This window comes from Varroa destructor, unplaced genomic scaffold (genome assembly GCF_002443255.2).
Source record: "Varroa destructor unplaced genomic scaffold, Vdes_3.0 BEIS01000001.1, whole genome shotgun sequence".
In the NCBI taxonomy this organism is placed as follows: Eukaryota; Metazoa; Arthropoda; class Arachnida; order Mesostigmata; family Varroidae; genus Varroa; species Varroa destructor.
Window position 1 is genome coordinate 76,230,776 of NW_019211454.1, and position 21,954 is coordinate 76,252,729.

Genomic DNA, 21,954 nt, shown 5'->3' on the forward strand with positions numbered 1-21,954 from the left:
ATAAAATAAATTACGAAAGGTCACTTGCCTCGAAGCCTTTGCAAAATACACAGTGCACATTCAAATACTCTGAGGCAGACGAGTACACGAATCATGAATTAGCTATTGGCTGATTTAACCTTATATTATCCCCCCAATCTTCGAGTTAAGCTTTCATAAAACCCTTCCTATAATGATAACGATAGGACCATCTTCTAGGCAGTGTACCGATCAAGAGAACATTTCCTGAAGCGTCTGGAGGTTTGCTCATTTGAATCGGAATGACTAGTTTTTTTCTTGTGTCAAAAAGAAAATGATCTCTTTGAAACCGAGATAGGTGAAATAGACTATAACAAATAGCGAAAATGTTGGCCTTTCGAGGTCTTTACCCCGAGAAAAACCTAACGAGAACCTAAGTTTTTGCCCTAGCTTTAACAGGGCTTAGGGTTCTGTCCGCTTTGCGAGTCGTCGTTGTGATAATTCCCTCTAATCATAGCCACGACTTCAACGTTACCGACCCGATTTGAATCGCATATCAAAGGTTCAAGACACGCTGGCGGACTGTAATTGTTTGACAATCAACCTGAGTTCTGTATCACCGTTTGAAGTCGGAAGTTCGGTTACTGATAAAGTTTAGAAGAAGAAGGTCGATGTACGAATAGGTGCGAAGGGAATGTGATAAATACCGTGCAGGTAGTTCCACCTAATTTCCTCTTGTTGAAAGCTAGGCAGAATGACTTTCTTAATTATGAAGCTTACAACCCAGGGGATATAAATGATTGATGATCATAGATCTTGCGATATATTACCCATATAGTATATATTATATAAACATGTTGTTGAATCACGTTATGTATTTTTGTAATATTTATATTCTATAACTGAGAGAAACCTTTATTAATCCATATGTGTTACAGACCGTTTTGGTGAAACAACCGATCTTGATAGAAGGCGTTCCTTCAAATGCGATCAATTCCGGCATTGTAATTTCGCTCCATTGTGCAACATTGTAAAGTGCACCACAGAAGCTTGCCCATAAAAGAAATTCAACAAAGGCCTAGATTTCACTTTAGTTACGTAAGATATGTAGACAAAAGAAATACATTTTTCCTTGGTAATCACTTCACTTGCATAAAATAATAGCTTAGCCACTCTTCGGGTATGAATATTGTTGAATAAGTATTGTTGTTAGTTTAAGTAAGCTTCTGGGTTTGTCAAATATTGAATTACATAAGACCAGCGACTACCAGTCGTGTTGTTCCTTACAGTGGTTCTATCACCCGTATCATATATATATATATATATATATATATATCTACAACGGCTGTAAGGTTTTCAATTGCATATGTGTCGGTTTTTCGTTACTTAAGTACGACACAGATACGACAAGTACAACCTGATACTAGGGGCCTACCATTTTAGTCTTTCTCGGACAAATTTTGCTAATTATAAAGGACCTAACATGGGTAGTGCAAATCGATAGCTGTTGTATTAAGTGAGTTGTTTGTTTTGTTATCACGACCTTATCTTAGACAGATACATTACTTGTCCCTTATTGTAGAGGGAATGAATTACCAAACATGATCTATGAAGAGGAAAACTATACAAAGTAAAGCAATTGTTTTCTTTTTCTTTTGAATTTAAAACTCTAGACTCTGCTGCCCTTGGCTAAATTTGAGACTTTTACCTATCTAATTCTGATTCTAGGTGAGTGATGCTATTTTAAAGTATGGCAAGATTATATGGAACATGCCATTCAAGGTTGGAAAGTGGATGGAAAGCTTGTTCTCGGATATGAATAGTGTCAAACATGAATTACAAGGGCCGGATTTCTCCGACGGAAGCTTAAAAAGGTGGATCATACTTTACACTTTAAAACAATCTGCTTCCTTTTCTAGCACAGTTTCGTTCATCTCAGAGCTAGATGTTGAAAAAGAATGTGCACATAAATTGCACGGAACTATACGACAAAACTATATTGGAAGTCATGAGGGATGAAGTGAGACAGCGCTTCATAACCAGTGTTTATTAAAGCTACATGCGGCAATGTATTTTGGGTATTTATAGAAGACCCCTGACGCCTAATTTGATAAGGAACTTGGAAAAACAAAAATTTTTCAAACTGTAACTCACTGGGTCTTATGCGTATAGCAAACTCATTGAGTTAAAATAGTTCAGCATATTGAGCGGCTTTATCAATAGGACCATAAGGTGGTGAAGTTTTATTTTAGATCTAAATGCTGACAATTGTAAGAACAAGCTTAAATAAAGTGAAACTATACACACTTAGACTCTCTGTTCTTTCACCCTTTGGATCCGTAGATGGCGTATAAATAAGTATAATTAGAAAGAAAATAGAAACGACGTTAGTTAATCAAATTTGATTTTTAGCTTTCAGACGCGAATATTGAATAATATCCGATTTACAGGCAAAAGCTAGGGGGTTGCTACGTAAAAGCAACATTTTGCTTTGCCATTTAGCATTGCCTATACATTCATTGTCCTAGCAAAAAAATTAAGAAGATCCTTACCTCTAGAAGCTTGGGGTACATAAGTTCGCCGGAATTCCGAAGATTTCACTAGATAATAATATTAATAAACAAGACAACAATTTACTATGGAACAATAATTAGACGGACCAAAAAAGCATTTGCTTCTTTCGGGCTAATGAGTAATAAGAGAACTTGGAGAGAATTTTATCGGTTCTCAAGTGCTATTAAACATCGAAGAAACTAACTCATTTTTTGGCTTTTCGTAATTCTTGTTCGCTGTTTATATAGTAAATGTATTCCTTGTCGAACGAAGGACGCATTCATGAAGGCGATTAACTTTTAATAGTTCCATTTTCGAACTTGTCTTCCATTATGAACTTCTTCATTTATCTAAACAAGTATAACTTGACGAAACAAATTTGAAGCAGGACGTAAGTGAAGTTTTCATTCATCAGAATTAGCCATGCGACAACGTCCTTGCTCTATTTTTGTTTTTTTACGGCTCTTTCTGTCAATTTCATGACTCAGATAGTTTCAAGTCAAATCGCGATTCACTGTTTTTCTGAGATTTTAACAAAAGAAGGTAGATTTTGCATTAAGCAAACCAGGCTACCGCTCGTCTTTGACTAAAAATCATATTTTCTATCGATTGAGCTTTTCGGTGTGAGAACTAAATTTTTATTTGCACCTTTTGCTCATTTAATAAATTCATTGACAGTCAATGTTTAGCTTCAATCGTTTCAACATCCACCTTCGGTAGAACCTTTACTATGATTTCACTTGATAACTTTTCCATGCTTAACAAAAGTGTGAATATGAAAACAGTGCATCTGTTTTAAGGATTTCAAGTTATTATAAGTATAGTAAGTAATATAGTACTAAAAACCACATAGCTAAAAGTATTTGCACGAGATTATTAAAACATTTCGAAAACGTTCGATATGAATACGCATGCAACCTCACAAGACTTACTGAACTCGTAAACACCGTACCAATAGGCTATAGGAAAGCCTCCATAAGATTCTTCTTAGATAGATCTTCTATCAGGACAAAAATGTCGCCAAAACGAACTCAATTGTTTTGAGAAAACTTAGGTATTTCATAATTGAACGTCTGCCATTGATCGCTTTCCTTGGGTATCAATGCTATAGTGTAACACTTCTGACGGTGCCCCAACCAAAAGAGGCATGCTTGAAGCGACTATATATGATCGCGGTCATACTTGCAAAAAATTTTGCCACGATCTGGCCGTAACTCTCTATTCCGTTGACCGGAAAATATTCTTTTGAAGGTGTCACAGTTTTTAAGTGTAGTCGCACATAATACAGACAGCAGTTCACGAACAGTGCCAGCAGCTTTTCAGAGCTGAAGTATCGAGGCAGGGCCACCGTCGATGCCCATTACTTGTTGGAACTTGCGTTTATGACAATTAAGAATCTGGATAGAGGGACAATGGCTTTCAAACCCGCGGAGTAATGTTTCAAGATTTACGTCCGTTAGGCACTCTCCGTGCACGTCGACTCGTATGTCCATTGTTGTATTCGAACTTAGGCCATTACGTGTTCCTAAAATTAGCAAGCGAATACGTTACGCACTAAAGTATAACAAACGGTATGGTAAGAAAAGATGTGAACTATGGGGATCCTATCTAAAAGTCGTTTCGGTGTCGAATTTGTTTTCAATGACAATTTTTCCTCAGTAAAAAAGATATTTTACGAAAGGGACCGATCCGGACGTACTGGCATTTCGGAGACCAGTTGGTGACGATAATTTCATGGCACAGTCACATACGAGAGTTTCCCGAAAGAAAGCTGAAAGCTGTGTCGTTATTTCGGCGGGGGGGGGGGGGGAGGGTCGGAATGTATTCCATCGGCCCTTTTATTTAACACTTTGGCTAGCGTAAAGCTGGGTGCAAAACTTTGGATTATAATTATTGTGAAAAACTTACCGAAGTTAACTGTGAGAATTTGTGGCGCAGACACATGACTGGTTTAAGCATTTACTGTATTAACTAATCGGTGTACAACTGAGAATGGATCACGGATCACAGTTTTCGAGTGCTCAGGTTATGTTGCTTTGACACAAGAGAGGCTTTGAGTCAAGTTCAAGCCGAAACTTACAAGTTTGCCGACAGTACTGGATTAAGTGGAAATATATTCGTAACATATCGGTATCTTACAAATCTACAATTTACTAACATCATATATATATATATATATATATCGTGCCTGAATATAGAAAACAAATACCCCGTAAGGGTAGGAAGCACTTAAATAATAGAAAGTGAAAACAATGTACTGATTCGGCGAGCTATAGTAGCGTAGCCTCCCTTTGGATTTAGGGATCTTATATTTAATATATAATACGCTTATCAGACTTAGGAATTATAACATACATAGTAGTGGTTTAGTGGCTAAGACATGCAACCGGAAATTCCGAATGTTCTCAGTGGCCGATATCTCTAAAGTGTGGTCTCTATGTGACTTTGTCTCAAAATATATGTTTATATTTATAAGCACAACGTCCTCAGTATTGTAGTTCACGCGATTACGTCTATGTATTTATATCATCTCGAAGGACCGGGCACATGTTCCACCTTACTTTTTGCAGAGCTAAGAGCTCTGCTGCGCAGTTGGGACTCCAACACTTCATTTATTTAGTTGCATTAACTCGCTGCGCCGCATTTTTACGCACTGAGTAATGGCTGTAAGGCATATGAGACTGCCTCTACGGCTGCCATTGGAAGCTCCAAGTGGTTGCGTTCGGCGAATTTGTTTTTCCCTGTTCATTTTTCCCTGAAACGCAGTTTGCCCATTAGGTCTGTTGTCAGTAAAGGCCTTGGTGTTTTCCCATAGAATTTCCCATAGAATGTTTCCCATAGAGTGTGTACGTTCAATATTATGGTTAAGACATTTGGCAAATCATAATTTCGTATCGATGTTCATAGACGAAGTGCTAAAAGAAATTATTAAACCAAACTTAAATTGGATTCTTCCATATTTTTTTAACGCGAGAAACCTACCAAAGAAGTGCAAAGGATTTTGTAGAAATATCTTTTATGATTTAGAAAACATATTATTGAAAAAAGGTTATTGATTAGTTTCGACATAATGTCCTGTTTTTCATATATATGACGGTTTCTGCAAATGGATTTCGCCTTATTTTTACTATTTACGACTACTACGACTAAGCAAGTACAGATAGAAAAGGATCCTTTTGTTTAGGTCGTTCTATTTTTCCCTAACAGTAAACACGTTGTTTCACAATATTTGTCTTTCACGATGGCATGTCACATTTGTTTTGAGCCAACAAAAACGCACGAGCAGTTATCAAAATGAGTAATAACCTAGATGTTACGGACATATTTTTCGCTTCAGCTAAGATGTAACGTGTTGTCTTCCGGTGGACTCAGTCAAATGATATTATTTATAGCAGTAAATCTTTCTTGGATAACTCACTCCTAGATTTTATTGTGCAGAGGCTTTGAGTCGACCGTTCCAGGAAGATTACCCAAGCTACGCGTAGAGAATGAACGTCAAGACATTGTTGCCCTGCCTATATAGTGGTAACTTTTTTTTGCAATGTCACCATAGTCCAATCTGACACAGAACCTGGAAGAAACCGCATCGTTCAGAGTAAAGCAATTCGAGCCGTGCTTGGCCTTCGTTGGTCACGCTTAGTATCGAAGGCTGGCTCCCAACATGAAATTTTCAGTATTTGAATAGCATGCAGTAACCAGCGTCTCAGACGGCTGTCTAGGAAGTTAAGCCCTGTATTTAATTGGACCCTGTATTCAATTTCGTATATTGTAAAAGTTTTAGACCAAATAGAACGTAATATTTTATTGTCGCTAAAAAAATAAAAATATTTGCCCAACATGGCCTAAACGAAGCAGTTACAATAAGTTGGAAGGAAAACATTGGTCATCAATTATCCAAACACTTCCGCAGAAGTTAAAGCTAAAGCTGAGCACTGAAGCTTGAAACTGATCCTAACTTGCATGTTATTCATGTTATGCATGTTAATGCATGTTATCCAAGTTAGAGAGGTATCAAGAGAACCGTACTTTCTGGACCTTTGAACTTTTTAACAAACAAAGCTTATGTATCAATCTTACAGTTTTTGACTTTTCTTTTGGATAAACGGGTGATGTCGTTTGGTCATCTAACATATACTAGCCCTAATTTTTTATACAAATTACAATAAGGAATATTTTTAATGCCGAAAAATGATCGTATGTTTAAGAAATTATCGTGCTATAAACTCGAAAAAAAAGTGATACTAAAGGTGCCCCGTTTGCGCGACTGCCTCAGTCTCATAGATGTGAAGATCTTTTCATTTCCGCTATTATTAGTTGTTGAAAATCGTCGTATTAAGTAATAGAGAGGCCTATATGTTTATGTATTTTGCATTATTATAGGTCCTTTTGTGAATTTACATTGCGTGTGAAGTGCAACAGACAGGATTTTATAGCGCGCCGACGATGTGCTATAACTTCTGGGTTGAGCACCAACTCACTTCACCTCATTCCAGTCAGATCGAACACTGAATGAAACATCTTTTCGTTTTCCTCAACCTAAATAACTAGCTTCATGTCTAAAATTTTAATCAGATTTTTCTGCTCAAAACTCAAGAGTACAATGGGCATAACCCAAAGCATCAAGGGTATAATGGCGTTCTCAAGAAGACCTGAAGCTATTTGAGATCATACCTGCTCGTAAATTCCGCTTCCTCTACATCAATCTCCGAATGCATTACTTCGTAGACTAACAACTCTTCGAAAAAATGCGCATTGGTCAACCGTAAGTGAACATACGGTGTTACCTTTGTAAAATAGAAATGGAATACTTGTCTTTTGCTATTCTATCATACGCTTCAAAAGCACTCGTAATAGATTGCACGAGACGCGCGGAACGTATAAAATTGTAGCTCTAGATGCAAAGAGCTGTGAATGCATAGCTACCAAACGAAACTGTATCAACAGTGGCTCACTATGTTTGCAATGGGTATTCGAGGACTTGGTGATACACCAATAAGTACCTCTAAGAGCTTCGGATGTCTTGGGTCAATGTGTGATTTTTGGAAAAACCGTGATCTTAGCGACCTAGTCGCGTTACCCTTTGGAAGATTTCTGACTTCTAATTTAATGGAATTCACATGCACGATATATCAGCTGCATCTATAAATTGTATTACATAATCCAGCGGCAGCAACATAAATTTCTTGCCATTTATCTTCAGGGCCATGTGTAGGCGTTTTAACTACATGTATATTGCCCGCTGTAGTCAAATTCGTAGATTTGTATTGCGTTCTTCACCGGTGCTTCGTGCTGCGAAAGTTCAAAAAGAGATTACTTGTGCCTTGGACGAGTGTTTGTTTTACTGTTCAAATTGTGAAGTCTGCTGAAAACAGCAAATTCTTTGAAGATTTCGTAGCCTTATTTCTCACAACGAGGTTGACACCGGATTCCGGTGCGGACTTTTCTACGCCTCCTAGAGCGTCTCTAAAGATTGTAAATTTCTTCATAGCAGAATGCAGATCTACACGCGTATTAGGATTCTTTTCAAGACGTCTTAACGCAACGTGTCCTGGTTTGACTATTTCACGTGTCCATGAAAGCCATTTAATATTTGCGATTCATCGAATGCCATGTTTTAATCTTCGTGACATTGACATTGAAAGTAGTTATTGTTATTTAGATTTTTGATTGCTTGTTGATAGGCCAACTCTTTCAAGCTGTACCATCTTGTTTAAAGACTATTAAGCTTGCTTTGGCCCGCGGGGCTGACTTTGCTGCCTTGTTATTGAGCATAGGTTTAACATGCTGTCACAGCGCAGCAAATGTTTATCTCTTCGCATGGTGTCAGAAGGCAAACAGATCGCTGAAGAGAGCATTTGTCGTGGTTTCATAATTTTTTAATACTAACTGTAGTTATTCTAGATCTGTTCCTGGTGAATATTGTTGCTATAAATGGCTAGAGTGTTGATAGTCATCTGTTGGATAACCGGTTCTTAAATAGACTGCAGAGCTCGTAGAAAGGCTTCAAAATTCAATTTGTTGTTCAACGTCCAAGATGATAACGAAAGGGCTCAAGTTTCACGTTTGGCGCCATCGTTAGGTATTCCAAAAAGCCTTCAAGATTAATACTCCTCTTAGTGAATAGTCTGTTGTACGCTAAGGTTTTCATTGGGGCTTTTTTAGTGCTGAAATAAAGCATACAGAAATAAAATGCATAAAGAATGGACCAACAGATCATGCTTGTATTCCGTTAAGGACGTCTTTACGTAAAGATTTCTGCTGACGTTCAGTGATATTTAGCGCATTACGAAGTGCATTGAATTTAAGGCAGGTCAAACTGATCGAATTCCACGCGATCTTTTGCTGGGCATAGAAAACGTGTTTTTGAATTGAATACCCTGAAGACCCACTTTGCTTTTCAGCTTTTGTGCTCTGTTTTGCATTTAAGTGTGAAGCAAGTGTTAAAGACGAAGGGCATTCTTCGTAGCGTAGGTCGCCTTTGATTAGGTTGCATTCTACTTGCATCAAGCTTTATTTTTCAGTATTATCGGAGCTTTGGTGTAGGCAAATCGGAACATCTCTTTCCCGTGAGAATTATTCTTACCAAATAAAATAATAAATAATACCTTATAATAAATTAAGACGACTGTGATAATTAGCTGCGAACTACAATCCAGTGTAGCGTTAATAATTTTCCTTTCGTTTCGCGTTACTATCGAAGGGGGGTGTGTGGCACCTTTGCTGAAACCGCCTGTGTTTTAACTGGATCCGAAAGCTGCGGCGGATGACATCGGTTTCCCCATATGTTGGGAGCAGATCCGTACTTACAGCTTCAAGCATTGTATGGAAGTTTGTGATCGATACATTGCGTGGAAGATGGGCAGAGATCTTTATGTAGTTTTAGTTTTTGTATAAGTGAAATAGTTCTGTCCGCAAACGCACCGTCATAGTTAAGGCAACGTGTACTCTCAGAGCGTTCTTGTACTTCGTAACCTAAAATTTCATCCAAGTTTTCGTTTGTGTGAATCAACACTGCGATAGGCAAGTTCTTTAGTTTAACATACTTCTCTGCAGATAGCACCCCAGCTACAAGAGTCATTTCAAATAACTTGATTTGAGGATTTTCATATTTCAATTTCTTTTGTATATTTATTCCGCGCAGCAAGACTAGTTTTCTCTTAGGGCTTGCTATACCCCTCGTTACTTAAAGTATTTTAACAAGTACTCTTTAAAGAATTGCTGGTGCACCCACGATCTTATCCCAAAACGCTCATAAAGCATCTAGAAGTTGAATCTCTACGTCGCGTATCTTGTCTATGGTTTAGAGAAAAACAAATAGATATATTTGTACTCAGACCGTTTCTTTCTAGTTGTACTATACGTATGACTACCCATCGCGGCAGCTACATTCTACCTTGTTGGAATCATGAGTTTTCATACTGCTAGAATTGCATATTGCTGAAATTGGCAGAAATGGTTCTTATTATAACAGAGCAATTATAAAAGGTTTACTCTAACTTTTGCGTTGTAGTACTGAAGTCGCTTTCAGCTGCTATTATTCTGCCTTTTAAGCTGTCGTGTCCACATTGAGAAATGCGTTCTGATCAGAGTGTGTGCTAATTTAACTGTGTATTTAAACAGTGTGGCTGTTAATTAACGTATCAGTCGACATGTTAAATTTTGCATCCTAAGCTTAACTTCTCAGTTTTTGTTTTTTTTCACTTCATCAGTGTAATCGTTCTCCACCTTTCTCTGATTACATATTTTTTGAAAGGTAACATATATTTTCACAGAAAACAAGGCGTATCTTGGAAGGGCAAGTAGGGGGATAGGGGAATTTAGGTAGGGATTATAGGATAGCAGTTTAATTTGTTCAAAGAATATATTGCCGTAGACATCTAGAGACGTCTGATATCTGGTTTGGTTTTTATCAATTTTTAGGTCCGTGTCTGATTCCATTTCGTGTAGCAGATACTTACCACTTGATCCTATTTAATTTAGTGGTATAGAAATTTAGGGTATAAGTTTCTATATCACTAAATTAAATATACCACCAATCCAGTAAAACCAACTGAATATGAGAAAAACCAGTATTGGTACTGGATATAGGCTGACGTTTTCCTTCAAAACGGGTTAACCCCTTCATGGCCTTTGCAACGCTTGCATTTGACTATGTGATATACCAGCGCACTTACAGTCGAATCGTTGGCGGGATTAGCCATTAGCGTGTTGACCAAGGACATTAGTTGTGATATTTAACTTCGCGCCATAGCAGAAATTGCGCTTTCCGGATGAACGCACACAGTTTTTTGTGGCCCTTTTGAAAAATATTCTCTTGCGAAAAGTAACACTTGTTACGGCAACCTCCCCTGTGAAGGAGTGTTGCGCTCAGTCCATGCTGTTCATATCGGGCTTGAACTTGTACTAAGCTGAACCAGGCAGAAGCAATCCCAAACGAGAGTTTATGCAACGAGCCCTTACAAATGCCGTTGTCTTCAAAGTTTTTATCCATTGCACATGCTTCGAATAGCAAAGAAGTGGTAGTTTCGCGTTGAACATTCTTTGTTGAAGGCTTTACAAAAGATCGTAGATGTTTTCGATGGCCCAACCCGTCTTTGCAGAGGTCTCTTCGAGAAGGTTTCAGATAACGTCGACCAATTTTCGCTCTATTTTCCTTCAGCATCGTTTACAAAAGCCTTGGGTGCCCTTGTACACGCCTTTTTACATTGATCTTAACGTCATCGTTCCGTAAAACCTTAATCCCTGTATGCTTTACCTTGTGTTACAACGCACACAACTCACTGAAGTTTCTCGTAGACAAGGGATGTATTCTCTCGCAAGGAATGTATTTTTATCGCAGTTTCTCAGTATTATAGATTTCAAGGTAGTATTGGATGCCTTCTTAATGTTGCTGTCTATGATCATTAATTGCATCCTGAAAGCTTTAATATCAACAGTCTTCCTGAGAATCTCGTAGTTTCCTCTATTCGGTGGTGGGTCTTCAGGTGTATACTTGAGTAGACGGCCTATTGAGGTGAAGATTTCGCTGAAAAGGTTTTCAATCTTGCTTAGTGAGGCTTGTTGGCTCAAACGGACTGAAACTACTTCCATTTTAAAGATGATAGTCCCATTTTTACTTGCTTCCTGTATGATATGGATTATAGGTTTTCTTATGAGTCTCACCGACATTCCCCTTGACCCGTTGTACTGAATGGCCGTGGGTGTCTAGACCAGATTGTCTCTTTGATTTTCTTCGTTAACAGTCAGCACCTACACCCCTTGTAGGTGCTGGCAGTATCCCATAAGTATATATCGGTACGTAAGTTAAGCTCCGACAATCTTATAACTCTATAGGCTTCTTCAAGCCACCTCTAATCTAGCAAAAACTTGTGCTTCTCGTCCAAGCTGCATTGGTTTATCTCAACCCAAAAACTGCTTGGTGTCCATGGGGCGCCTGATGGCATCAAACGAAGTTTAAACATCCAGACCTGTTTTTCCCTCGAGCATACACGTTGCTCTGTTGGTTTTTCCAACGTCACCTTAGCAGCCAGTTCGCAACTCCTGCTTACCTTCCCACGCCATTTCTTTCACCTAGCCGTTCAAGTTGTTGCGCAGGTAGGAGCCGTTTTTGTCCTTTCTGTTTAAATGCTAATTTGGCCATTTCTGTGACTGGCTTTTAAAGCCCGGAGACAGCCTCTCCTTCTTACTAACGGGGTTTTGATCTAAACTTTGATAATCAAACATCGCAAATTACTCTCAGCCTCTCTCGATCTTCTCTACTACAGAGCCCTCTATACTCGTCCCAGGTCTGGCAAGGCCTGGGATTTTCCGACTGACTGTGCCTTCGTCGATCTGCAGGTTGCAAGACTCAGGCAAACCTGCTTTTCACGCGCTGATCCATCCATCAGGACACGAGTGCCGTTATAGTTGGTTCGCCGCATTGAAAACTATTCCCCGTGACCAAGCACGTGACCTAGCCCATCACATTTTCAAACGGACCCGTTTTCAACAAGGCTTTAGGTTGCACTACTACAAAGCAAAAAAACGACTATCCAAGAACAATGTCTTTAATCCTTCTGTGTGGTAGTGGTAAGAGTAAAATAGCAATTTGCGGATAAGTTTGAGCACACCTTGCGTTAAAGCTAGCATTTGGCTCAGACTGCCTGCCTGCCTGCCTACCACTACGATGCAAAAAATTATCAAATTAACGGAATATAAGGACTAACCACCGAGCTCTGCGCTTTGTATCTCGACTGAATCATTAAGCTGTTATGTTCATTTCAACTACACCAATTGTCGGGAGCGTAGGTGGGCCACGTCCGCTCTCCGCAAAACTGAAACAGGACTTTGATAAGCTCGGTTGCAATTTAGTTCTCTAAACGAGCCAGCGAAATCTAATTTTTGGCACTAATATTGCGCAGATACCTTTTCTTATCTCGACTTTACTACATAAATGTACGTTTCAGTTTTACGTCCGGTACTGCCTTTAGCCTTACCACTAGAATCAATATTGTGGTACAGTTATTAATAAAGAACAGGACAAACCCAATAGAGTGAAGTTTTCGCAAACGAAATTCTTTTAGTTTTATTGGAATTATGTAATGCATAATTATGTTGTCTAATTACGGTAATACCGGGCGTAAATTCAAACCATTAACTTATAGGCCGTTTACTTGTCTTTATGAATATAAATAAGTTACTAATAAAATGACTTGCTGTCATTTTATTAGTAACTTATTTTATTCCACTGCTACGAACTGGAATACGGGAGTCTAAGAAGTTCCAAAAGATCATATCGACGTAATATTGAGGTTTGAATAATTCTCTTATTGAGTCGTCGAGATCTAAAAAAATGCTGGTTGGTGAAAGCAACGCTTGGCGAGTATGGCACATGACCGAGAGTGATTCTTGCAGTATGAAGCCGAACGTAGTCGCGCATATAAGTCGTTCGTCTCTGCTGAATAATGACTGGTGACTGGTCAATGGGAAGTTTCCTATCGCCATCAGTTACTGACAACACAACTGTGTTGTCAGTGGTCAGCGAATCAGATCTCATGATGAAGTCGTCCACCATTGAACAGACATCAAATTATTGGCTGTAATTATAAAATTGAAAATCGTAACTCATTTGGATCTTCTTGATGTTTTATAGCCCATTGCAATTCACCTGTTAAAATCTCGAGTGATGATATCTGAATAGTCTTAAACTAAACGTATTTCGCGGAGGAATAAAATAGCGTAATTTTTAGATCTTCTTTTTTGCATTTCACACTGAACGCCCTAATATCTTACTTCCACGTACCGGTACGTAACTACTCAAAACAGTTTTTACCCCAACGGAATGAGTGAGAAATGTAAATGCATCAATCGAATAGTCAGGACAGCGCTTCAGTTCATTTTATAATAAAAACGGGAACTGGTCCTTATTGCTAGTCCATGCCGTCGTTTAAAAGCCCTTCATTTTGTAGGGTATTTTTGTCTGCTGCATTCATCGTTCACTGCGTTATATGTGATTTTTTGTCAACGTCGATTGACCGTTGCATATGATGATATAGACTAGATCTGAGAAATGTAGGAAAAGCCTTATTTAGTCAGGCGAACACGAAATCGTACGATGGTGTCTGCTGAATCTGACGATTCAGCCCTGAGAACAACGTTGGCTATGCTATATCTCGTTACAATATCAATGTATAGCAACTTACAGTGTCAAGAAACAGGGTCAAGTATTAGATGCTTCTGCTATCGTTTTGTAACTACATCGCATAAGCCTGCAGCAAGTTTAATACTGTCAACGCTTGTTGCAAAATTCTAGCTTTTCTACTAGGTCCAATATCGTACTTTGCAAACTCTCTATGCAAGATGCAGGCCATAGAGGGATGCGGCTCTCTTGCTCACTTGTCCCTTTATTCCCAATTGTTCTTTTTGCCTAGCTAACTTTGGCCCTGTTGCTCTGACGAGTCGAGTTGGCTATCGTTACTGCATAGACATGGAGCGGAATGTATTGTTCGAGTGCACCACCATCAAATACCTATTGAGCAACTTGTCCCCTTCTAAAAGCGTCAACTTCTGCATTCACACGGTCGGATTGAAACCTGATAAAATAGCAGTAAAATAAATCTTACTCGTCATTGACTTACAGTTAGATGTAGGAAGCGCACTAGGGCGTCGTCAAGTTCCTGAGTACCATACCCCTATTACTCAAAAGAGGCTATGGCGCTTTGCGGTGCTACGACACCCTAGAGTATCATTATGCCAATTGTTAACGCTTCGAATGTATTAGCGTGATTTTCTCCTATCGAGTTTCTTTAATCTCGTGAAACGTGTCAGGTAAGATAACCGGAAATTAAATTAGATAGGAAAAAATTTTAAACTCGTCCTTCGAAGACGGCACGTGGGTTAGTACTGCTGTAAGTAAGTTGATCTTTCGAATGATCGTTTGACTGTTTGCATACATCGTTCCTATTAGTCACTGGGTTGAAGTGAAGCTCCTGTTAGAATTTATCCGGTAACGCGCATTTCGAGAAAAATTGATTGAGTATTGGAATCCTTTATATGCTTTCTCACTGGCTTTTTTCAAACTGTTTTGCCATTATTATTATTATCACCATTATGTTTTAATCTATTTTTGTTTGTTAAAACGTAATACGAAAAAAAGGTTTAACTTATTATAGGTGGTTACAAAAAGCTGAAGGGTAATGGAAAAGTGTAGATGTGTGGTTAACAACGATACCGGACGTGAAACTCGAAACATTGGGATACTGATATGTCCATGGCGGCGCAAAGCAACGAATTTATCTACTAATCGAAGAAAAACCAGGATGGTCTAGGCTTAAATCTTAACGTAAGTTTATCTCCTCCCAGCGGAAATCCCGAGCTATAAAGAACGCAGTGAATAGTCATATGCTTCCTTCGATTTGATTCTTTCAGACAGCTCGTATTGATCTCTTACCTTAACCACTCCCTGCTAAATAACCGCACTAGGACCAGTCGGAAAGATGGTAGGCGAAAGCCAATTCTGTAAATCGATAGAGGAGGGCAACGATATCTTGCTGGTATTTTAGAAATTTTGAAATGAAGGTGAGTGCTATATCCAGCCTTAAAGTTGGTCTCCTTCAGACGCTGGTTTTGCTAGTGTATAAAACATGTCCTTAAAAATGCTTTCATTGTTCATCGCACAAGAATCATATGCAATGTTGTTCTGATTGTGCATAGCCCGGACAGTGCCGTCTGAATGGGCGTATCTAAGAACGGGAATCAGTTCCTCATCCGTTAAAATCTGGTAGAAGGGCCCGTTATATCACAGTTGAGCAGAGTTCCAGAGTGGGACTTCCTTCGAATGACGTTGTCGTATCCTCTGAAAAAACGTACGTAGTGTAGTGCGCTCGATTCGATTTTTCACACCCCGTGACTGACTTTCGATGCTTTGAAGTAAGTCATTAGATCTTTTTGATCATAGCTGTGCTAGCTTCGGTTGAGATATATCGTTTTCGCGCACTCAGTTTTTTCCAAGGACAAATCGTAAAACGACTGGAGTTTTTGTGTGAAGTTTTCATCTATACGTTCTATTATGAGGCAGCCAAACCTATCGGGATTTGATGCATCCTTGATATCGTAAAAACAATGGGCATAAAATGCTGCGTAATTGCCAGGTTCTTTCAAATTAATAAGTCATTTCTTAAAAGAAAAACAACTTACTTTGAGGATGTTGTTCATTTCTTTGAAACGATATACCTCTTCGGACTCTGTCCCGTAATTGAGCAAAAAATGATCCATGTATAATAGTTAGTTACTTCGTAGTTAGTACGAATAGTTTAAAAAATTCGAAAAACCGGTGATATTCGAGTCACGGTGAGCATATTAACTCAAAAGCGTATCTTTATATTGGTTGTCATTTAGTTTTTGGTTTAATATTAGAAAAATATATATTATTTGTTATTTAACATTAATTTGAAATAAAAATCATATCAGATGTTGGTTGAAGGGCGACATTTTCTCTCCTCAGGAGTATCAGTTACCATAGAAACATCTAGGGATAAGTTTGATCGTTGGTGCAACGCATCCCTCACGAAACCTTTGCAAGCACCGAGGTTTTTGACTGAAAAGCCGTATTTTGTGCTGATTGCATCGCGGATCACCTAGGATCAAGTAGGACATAGGTTTACAAGGTTCCCTCTCTTGTGCCGGCCCGCAGATCCTTTTTTTAGGTAAGCTACCAATTCTTTGTCATTGGCTCTAAATAAAAGTGGATTGTATTGAGATTCGCTACGGAGCTTTGGATTTGAAAACGTATCGATCATTGAAGTATTGCGTTAGGTTTGGCAACCTTTACATTGTTAATTATGGGTATTTTCTTGAAATTTAATAGCGAAAAAAGTGTAATTTAGAAAAAATTAGTGGAAAGTAGTCGTTGGTGTAAATAAAAACGGTCACCAACGTTGTTAATCTGAGCTAATGAGTAATTTTCAGGGAGGCGAATAAGGTTTGGATAAAATCTAGTCGAATCATCTCGTTTGATTTTATAACCCCACACGAAATTTTATATTGGCAACCCTTAAATTTCATCTCGTTTGTTTATACATGTTCATTATATTTTAATATGTTTCAATATTGAATATTTCAGCTCTAGACATCACAAACACGGTTCCTTCGTTGCTAAGCACTCTTTTTCCCATCGAGAGAGGAAACTCCGAATAAAAGGGGCTAGTGGTACTGTTCAGGTTCTTAGATATACATTGCTTTGAACAGATAATTACTGGTTGAAAGAGCTGAAATACAAAAGTACATGTTTAAAAAAACAGTTAAGTTATCAAAGATGGGACAATATAGCGTTTTGTACATAATCTAAGGTAGTTAACTTAGTTTAGTCTAATCTTTGGTCAAATCTCAAGCTGAAACATAACAACCGTCGCATCAAGACTGACTGAATGACGCACGAAGCAGACAGTTCGCCCGTTCATTCTTGAAGCTGTAGTTGTCGGCGCTTTGCAGGGGTCTGTGAGCATTGAAAATCAAGGTAAAATAGTAAATGAGAACTAAAAAATCAAGCGATTTTATATACTAGCATTATAATCGCTCAAATTACTACCGCGTTCTTGTTGCAAAGTGCTCTTTGGCTCATCGGAGAAATAGTCGAGGTAGCCACAAGGCTGATTAAACCCTTCTACTGAGTCAGCATTTCGAATAATTTGGCGTATTGAGTTTGAAAAATTTTGAGTACTAAAGGCTATGAGAGCGCTAACATTCCGAACAACATTAGATACAAAAAAATATATTAACCACTGCACAGTTTGAAGGATTCATTTTAGCACGACCGCTCTATGCCTTTTGATAATCTCGCTGTTTGTTCCATGATTGCCCGTGTAAACAACGTTAGCTTTTCAAGCGAGGCTAGCTTAAATTAAAACAAGGTTGAGAGCTAAGGCTCAATGGTTTCTTTAATGTCTCCTGAGAATCGCAGGTTTGTTTCACGGGACAACAATTGTTTACGGCGTTAGCCGTTTGCCTAGATATTCTTGCGGAATATTTAGCTTCACTGTAGCATGAAAAATCCCTTCTCCTATTACTTTGTTTTCGCCTGCACTTGTCTTTGTCGCGAACAATGATAGCTCTAAATCTGTTCACTATGTGTTTATTGCTGTCCTATCCTGTTTTTTTTTTACTTGTCAGCGTGCTCCTTTCAAGAATGGCGTCCATTAGCTCAGTTTTCTAAGAATTTTTTCTCTGTTAACGCTCGATATCTTATTAGGTCGTACAAGTTTTACTTACATGAAGTTTTTTCCGACATGAATACGTTGTTTGAGTTGGATGATCGCTTGTTATCCTCTTTTATTTTGATAGAAAGAGCGGGACGTCTGTTTCATACAGGTGATATTTCATAACAATCTGATACAATTTTGAGTTTCCCGGTGAGATTGCGTAAGTCTACTAAGCGTTCTACGATCTTTGCAGGATCTTGCAAGCTTGAATTAGGTAAGCTTGTGTGAACCATAAAATCTGTGCACACGTTGCAGACTGTCTATGAAAACCAGATACTAAATAAAACTCCAGTAAACAGGTTGTTTCGGAAGGGGATAGAAGTTTGTCGATTCTTATCCTAGAAGGCCCGCGATAGCGGTTATGGATAAGCTACGTGCTTGCCAACCATATAATAATTATAAAGGGCATATTATAATATATATATATTAATTATACCATATTCTAGTTATAACTAGAAGAAAGTGATTTCTGTCAGGCCGTTTTGATTGATCGTTTAAAAGTCGAAGAAGCTGAATATGCAGCAGATGAACGCCCGTGAACCTTGAACCGTGAAAGGAAGACCTTTTCGCATTAACAAGAGTGCTAAGCTTTCTTGAACATGTTGCAAGTAATTAGACGTGAAGGCTACGACGAATAGACTGGAGTGCAGTCTTACGAGTACTAATTCAAAAGCAAAGCCAAGATTCAAGTCTAAAACCAAAATGTTTCTTACGGCGTTCTTCCACCGTCGAAGAGTTGTTTATCATGACTTCATGCTGCCCCGTTCCATGGTCACGCTTTTAAGGAGATCATGGAGTCTGTCCAACACAGAAATCGAAAACTGCGGCCCAACCGCGTCCCGAATTGTCTATCACGACAATGCATTGGCCCAGAGTACACTACTACAAAGCATTTTTCGCAAAAACTCGATATATTTGTGTTGCCCCGTTATCTACATTTACTAAATCTTTCTTTTCTCCAAAATTAACAGTCTGAAGGGGAAGAGTTTCGGCACGTTGAGAAAAATAAGTATAACTAACTGAGCTGAGGTCTGTGCCGGCGAGCGATCTTGAACAGTGCTTTGAAGGCTGGAAACAGTGGTGGCATACGTATGTTACATCAAGCGGGGATAACTTCTAAGTAGAGAACTTGAACTGAGAGGACTAGAGGGACATTTCTTGATCTAAAACTCATGAAAAATACGGTATTTACCATCGGCTACTGCAGTGGTGTACAACCGCGCACTGGTGATAATCATTGATTTGATGATGGAAAACTTAATGACAATATAAAGCTATTCCTTGACCTTAAACTAGAGAACATGACTTCGATCTGTTAGTGGTTAGACCATGTAATTGAGTATCCATCGACCTACACTCTGTATTATAGTGGAAGCCACGAAATGCGCACACTCGGCCTCGTGGTTGCGCAGTCCTGTGTGTTCCTTCCGCTTAGTGCCCTTTTCGTTCACTGTGGAAATACATTTTTGAAGTAATTCCGTAAAAGAATTTCCAGAATTGAACACTTGACTTATAGTACAAGCCTAGCCAGCGTCTCAGCCTTTACCAGGATGCCGACGCGCATTGCCGTTTATTATCATCCGTTAATAAAACCCACATGCATTCATTAGAATCTTGGATATTTCACTGTCAGTATAGCAATCTGTCTTTACAGAACGATAAAAGCAATCCGTTTGCCACGCATGCTTCCACTTGCTTCTGTTATCTCGCAGACCAAGCAGTCCTAGAACAGGCAAAACAAAGCTGAGACCACGGGTTGCATTCCAGTCCCTCTGTATACCTACATCACAATATGATCTGCTCACATCTATAGTTACATTGTCCTTTGTCTTGTGGGCCGCACGATAAGTTCGTAATTTCACTACATCAAATGGCCTTGGGGCACATTTTTCATACGTCACCAGACATTCATCTTGGAGTGGGCTGCGTGTGAGATTATTCGATTGCCTGAGTGCTAATTTCAGAGGTTGTTTCTTTCTGTTGTAGACCAAGATGGCCATTGATCTAGATAAACCTTTTTTGGCGAGTTCTTCAACAACCCTAAAGCTTTATACTAGAAAATTGCTTACTTTTGAGACTTTTTGAAGTCTCGAGAATATTGAAAAAAAGTTTTTTTTATATCTTCGCGATGTAGTTTTGCCTTCATGTTAATATGGAACCTTCAGACAGATGAACCGATATGGGCAAACAGGGTAGGAGCGAGACACAAGAATGGTGTTGTAGGGGGGTGGATTAATTTGTGACGTTTAAGTATCAATTGTTCTAACTTATAGTGGCAATTTTGAAATCGTATTTGCCTGTTAATCTTAGGGACGGTCGTGATCTAGGTTCAAATTCGAGGACAGACACGTTTCGTATTGGAATTCTAGATGGCAATACTGAACGTAAAACTCGAAACACAAAGCGTACATGCAGTAGGACATTGGACTCATTGAAAACAGTTGAAGAAAAGAATCGGCCAATTAATATGTACGAATAACGAAGAGACCCATTAATATTAGAACAAACTTATGAGATAGGTGCAGTGTTGCAACAGGATGGTTCAAAGCAGGACAAACACAGTTGACATATTGGTGTCAGCAATCATTTGCCTGTACGAGAACAACATACCAGATATATGAAATGAACATGATCATTTGCAAACGCACCCGGGACAAATCCAAATTACCAGTCAAGGATAAGTCACAGTCATTATTAGGCAATTAAGACAAATGGAATAGTTCAATAGGCAACAATTACTCAGCAGAGTAATGGGAGAGTAACCTATATATTATATTATATCTACTATATTGCTATAGTAGAATTGCTATAGCCGGGTATTTGTGAGTATTGCATGTTAGCGAATATTAGCGGAATAGCAGAGTAATTTAACATGTAGTAAGGTCTGATCTTGATTGCATTTACTATAACTGAATCAAGCTAATAGGATCAGTGAAATAAGATGGTGAAACGAAACACCTATTGTACCTGTTCGAAAAATATACAGCGCTTGTCAATGAAGTAACTGCCAACTACTAATTCATGAGTAAACTAAGTTAAGTACAACAAATGCGACTAGGCGTCAACGGTCTGTCCGAGCTTTTATCTATTTACCCTGACATGTTTAGCAAAGCGATCACTTTCTTGTGAGATGGTCTCCCTGTGGGGAGCTGTGCAAAAGATTTGAGCAATTACCTAAATATTCTTTTTTAAAAGAGCACTTGTTTTCTTATAAAGTATAGTGCTTATTTGAGCGATAAGTTTTTTCGGGCGATTTGTTCACCAGCCGTCAAGAAGTTGCCCGATTTTACAAGCTCTTCTAAGCAGGCGTGATCTTTGACAATGAGGCGCGATTTTTTTAACCGAGTGGCCAAATGTATGTGGATGTGGAAATTTACTTCAAATGCGGACCAAATCTTGTATAGTATCTGGATCACAAAAGCGTTCGAACGAAAGAGTTGGAATAGCATCAACAAAGTAAAATATTCCATGTGAGGTAAGCCTGAAAGGTCGAAAATTAATTTTCGATTTACGAGTTCTATTTATTATTTTGGTTGCATTTACTGTAACTTAATAAAGCTAATAGGACCACTTATTATTACTAGTTATTTTGAACTAGAGGTCAGTTATTTTCTCAATACATATGCAATTAATTGCAGCGTAAAGATTCATTCAACTGGAATAAAATTGCAGTAGGTTTACGGAATTGTACAATACGGTCACTGTGAAG

At 38.6% G+C, this 21,954-nt stretch overlaps 1 protein-coding gene across 12 annotated transcripts in view; it reads left to right on the forward strand.

Annotated features, from left to right (window-relative positions):
* LOC111244317 (uncharacterized) overlaps nt 1–21,954 on the forward strand; it is an 85,834-nt gene that overhangs the window by 11,528 nt on the left and 52,352 nt on the right. For 5 of the 12 annotated variants that reach the window (XR_015319427.1, XM_086977843.1, XM_022791321.2 and 2 more), the window contains one exon: nt 1,687–1,832. The exons of 3 other annotated variants lie outside the window; for them this stretch is intronic. The gene's annotated coding sequence lies outside the window, so the exon portion shown is untranslated. Of the gene's footprint in view, nt 1–1,686; nt 1,833–14,385; nt 14,818–15,161; nt 15,332–15,417; nt 15,568–18,684; nt 21,721–21,954 lie in introns of those variants that run through there. 4 more of the 12 variants (XM_086977845.1, XM_086977847.1, XM_022791331.2 and 1 more) reach the window with 4 other exon arrangements.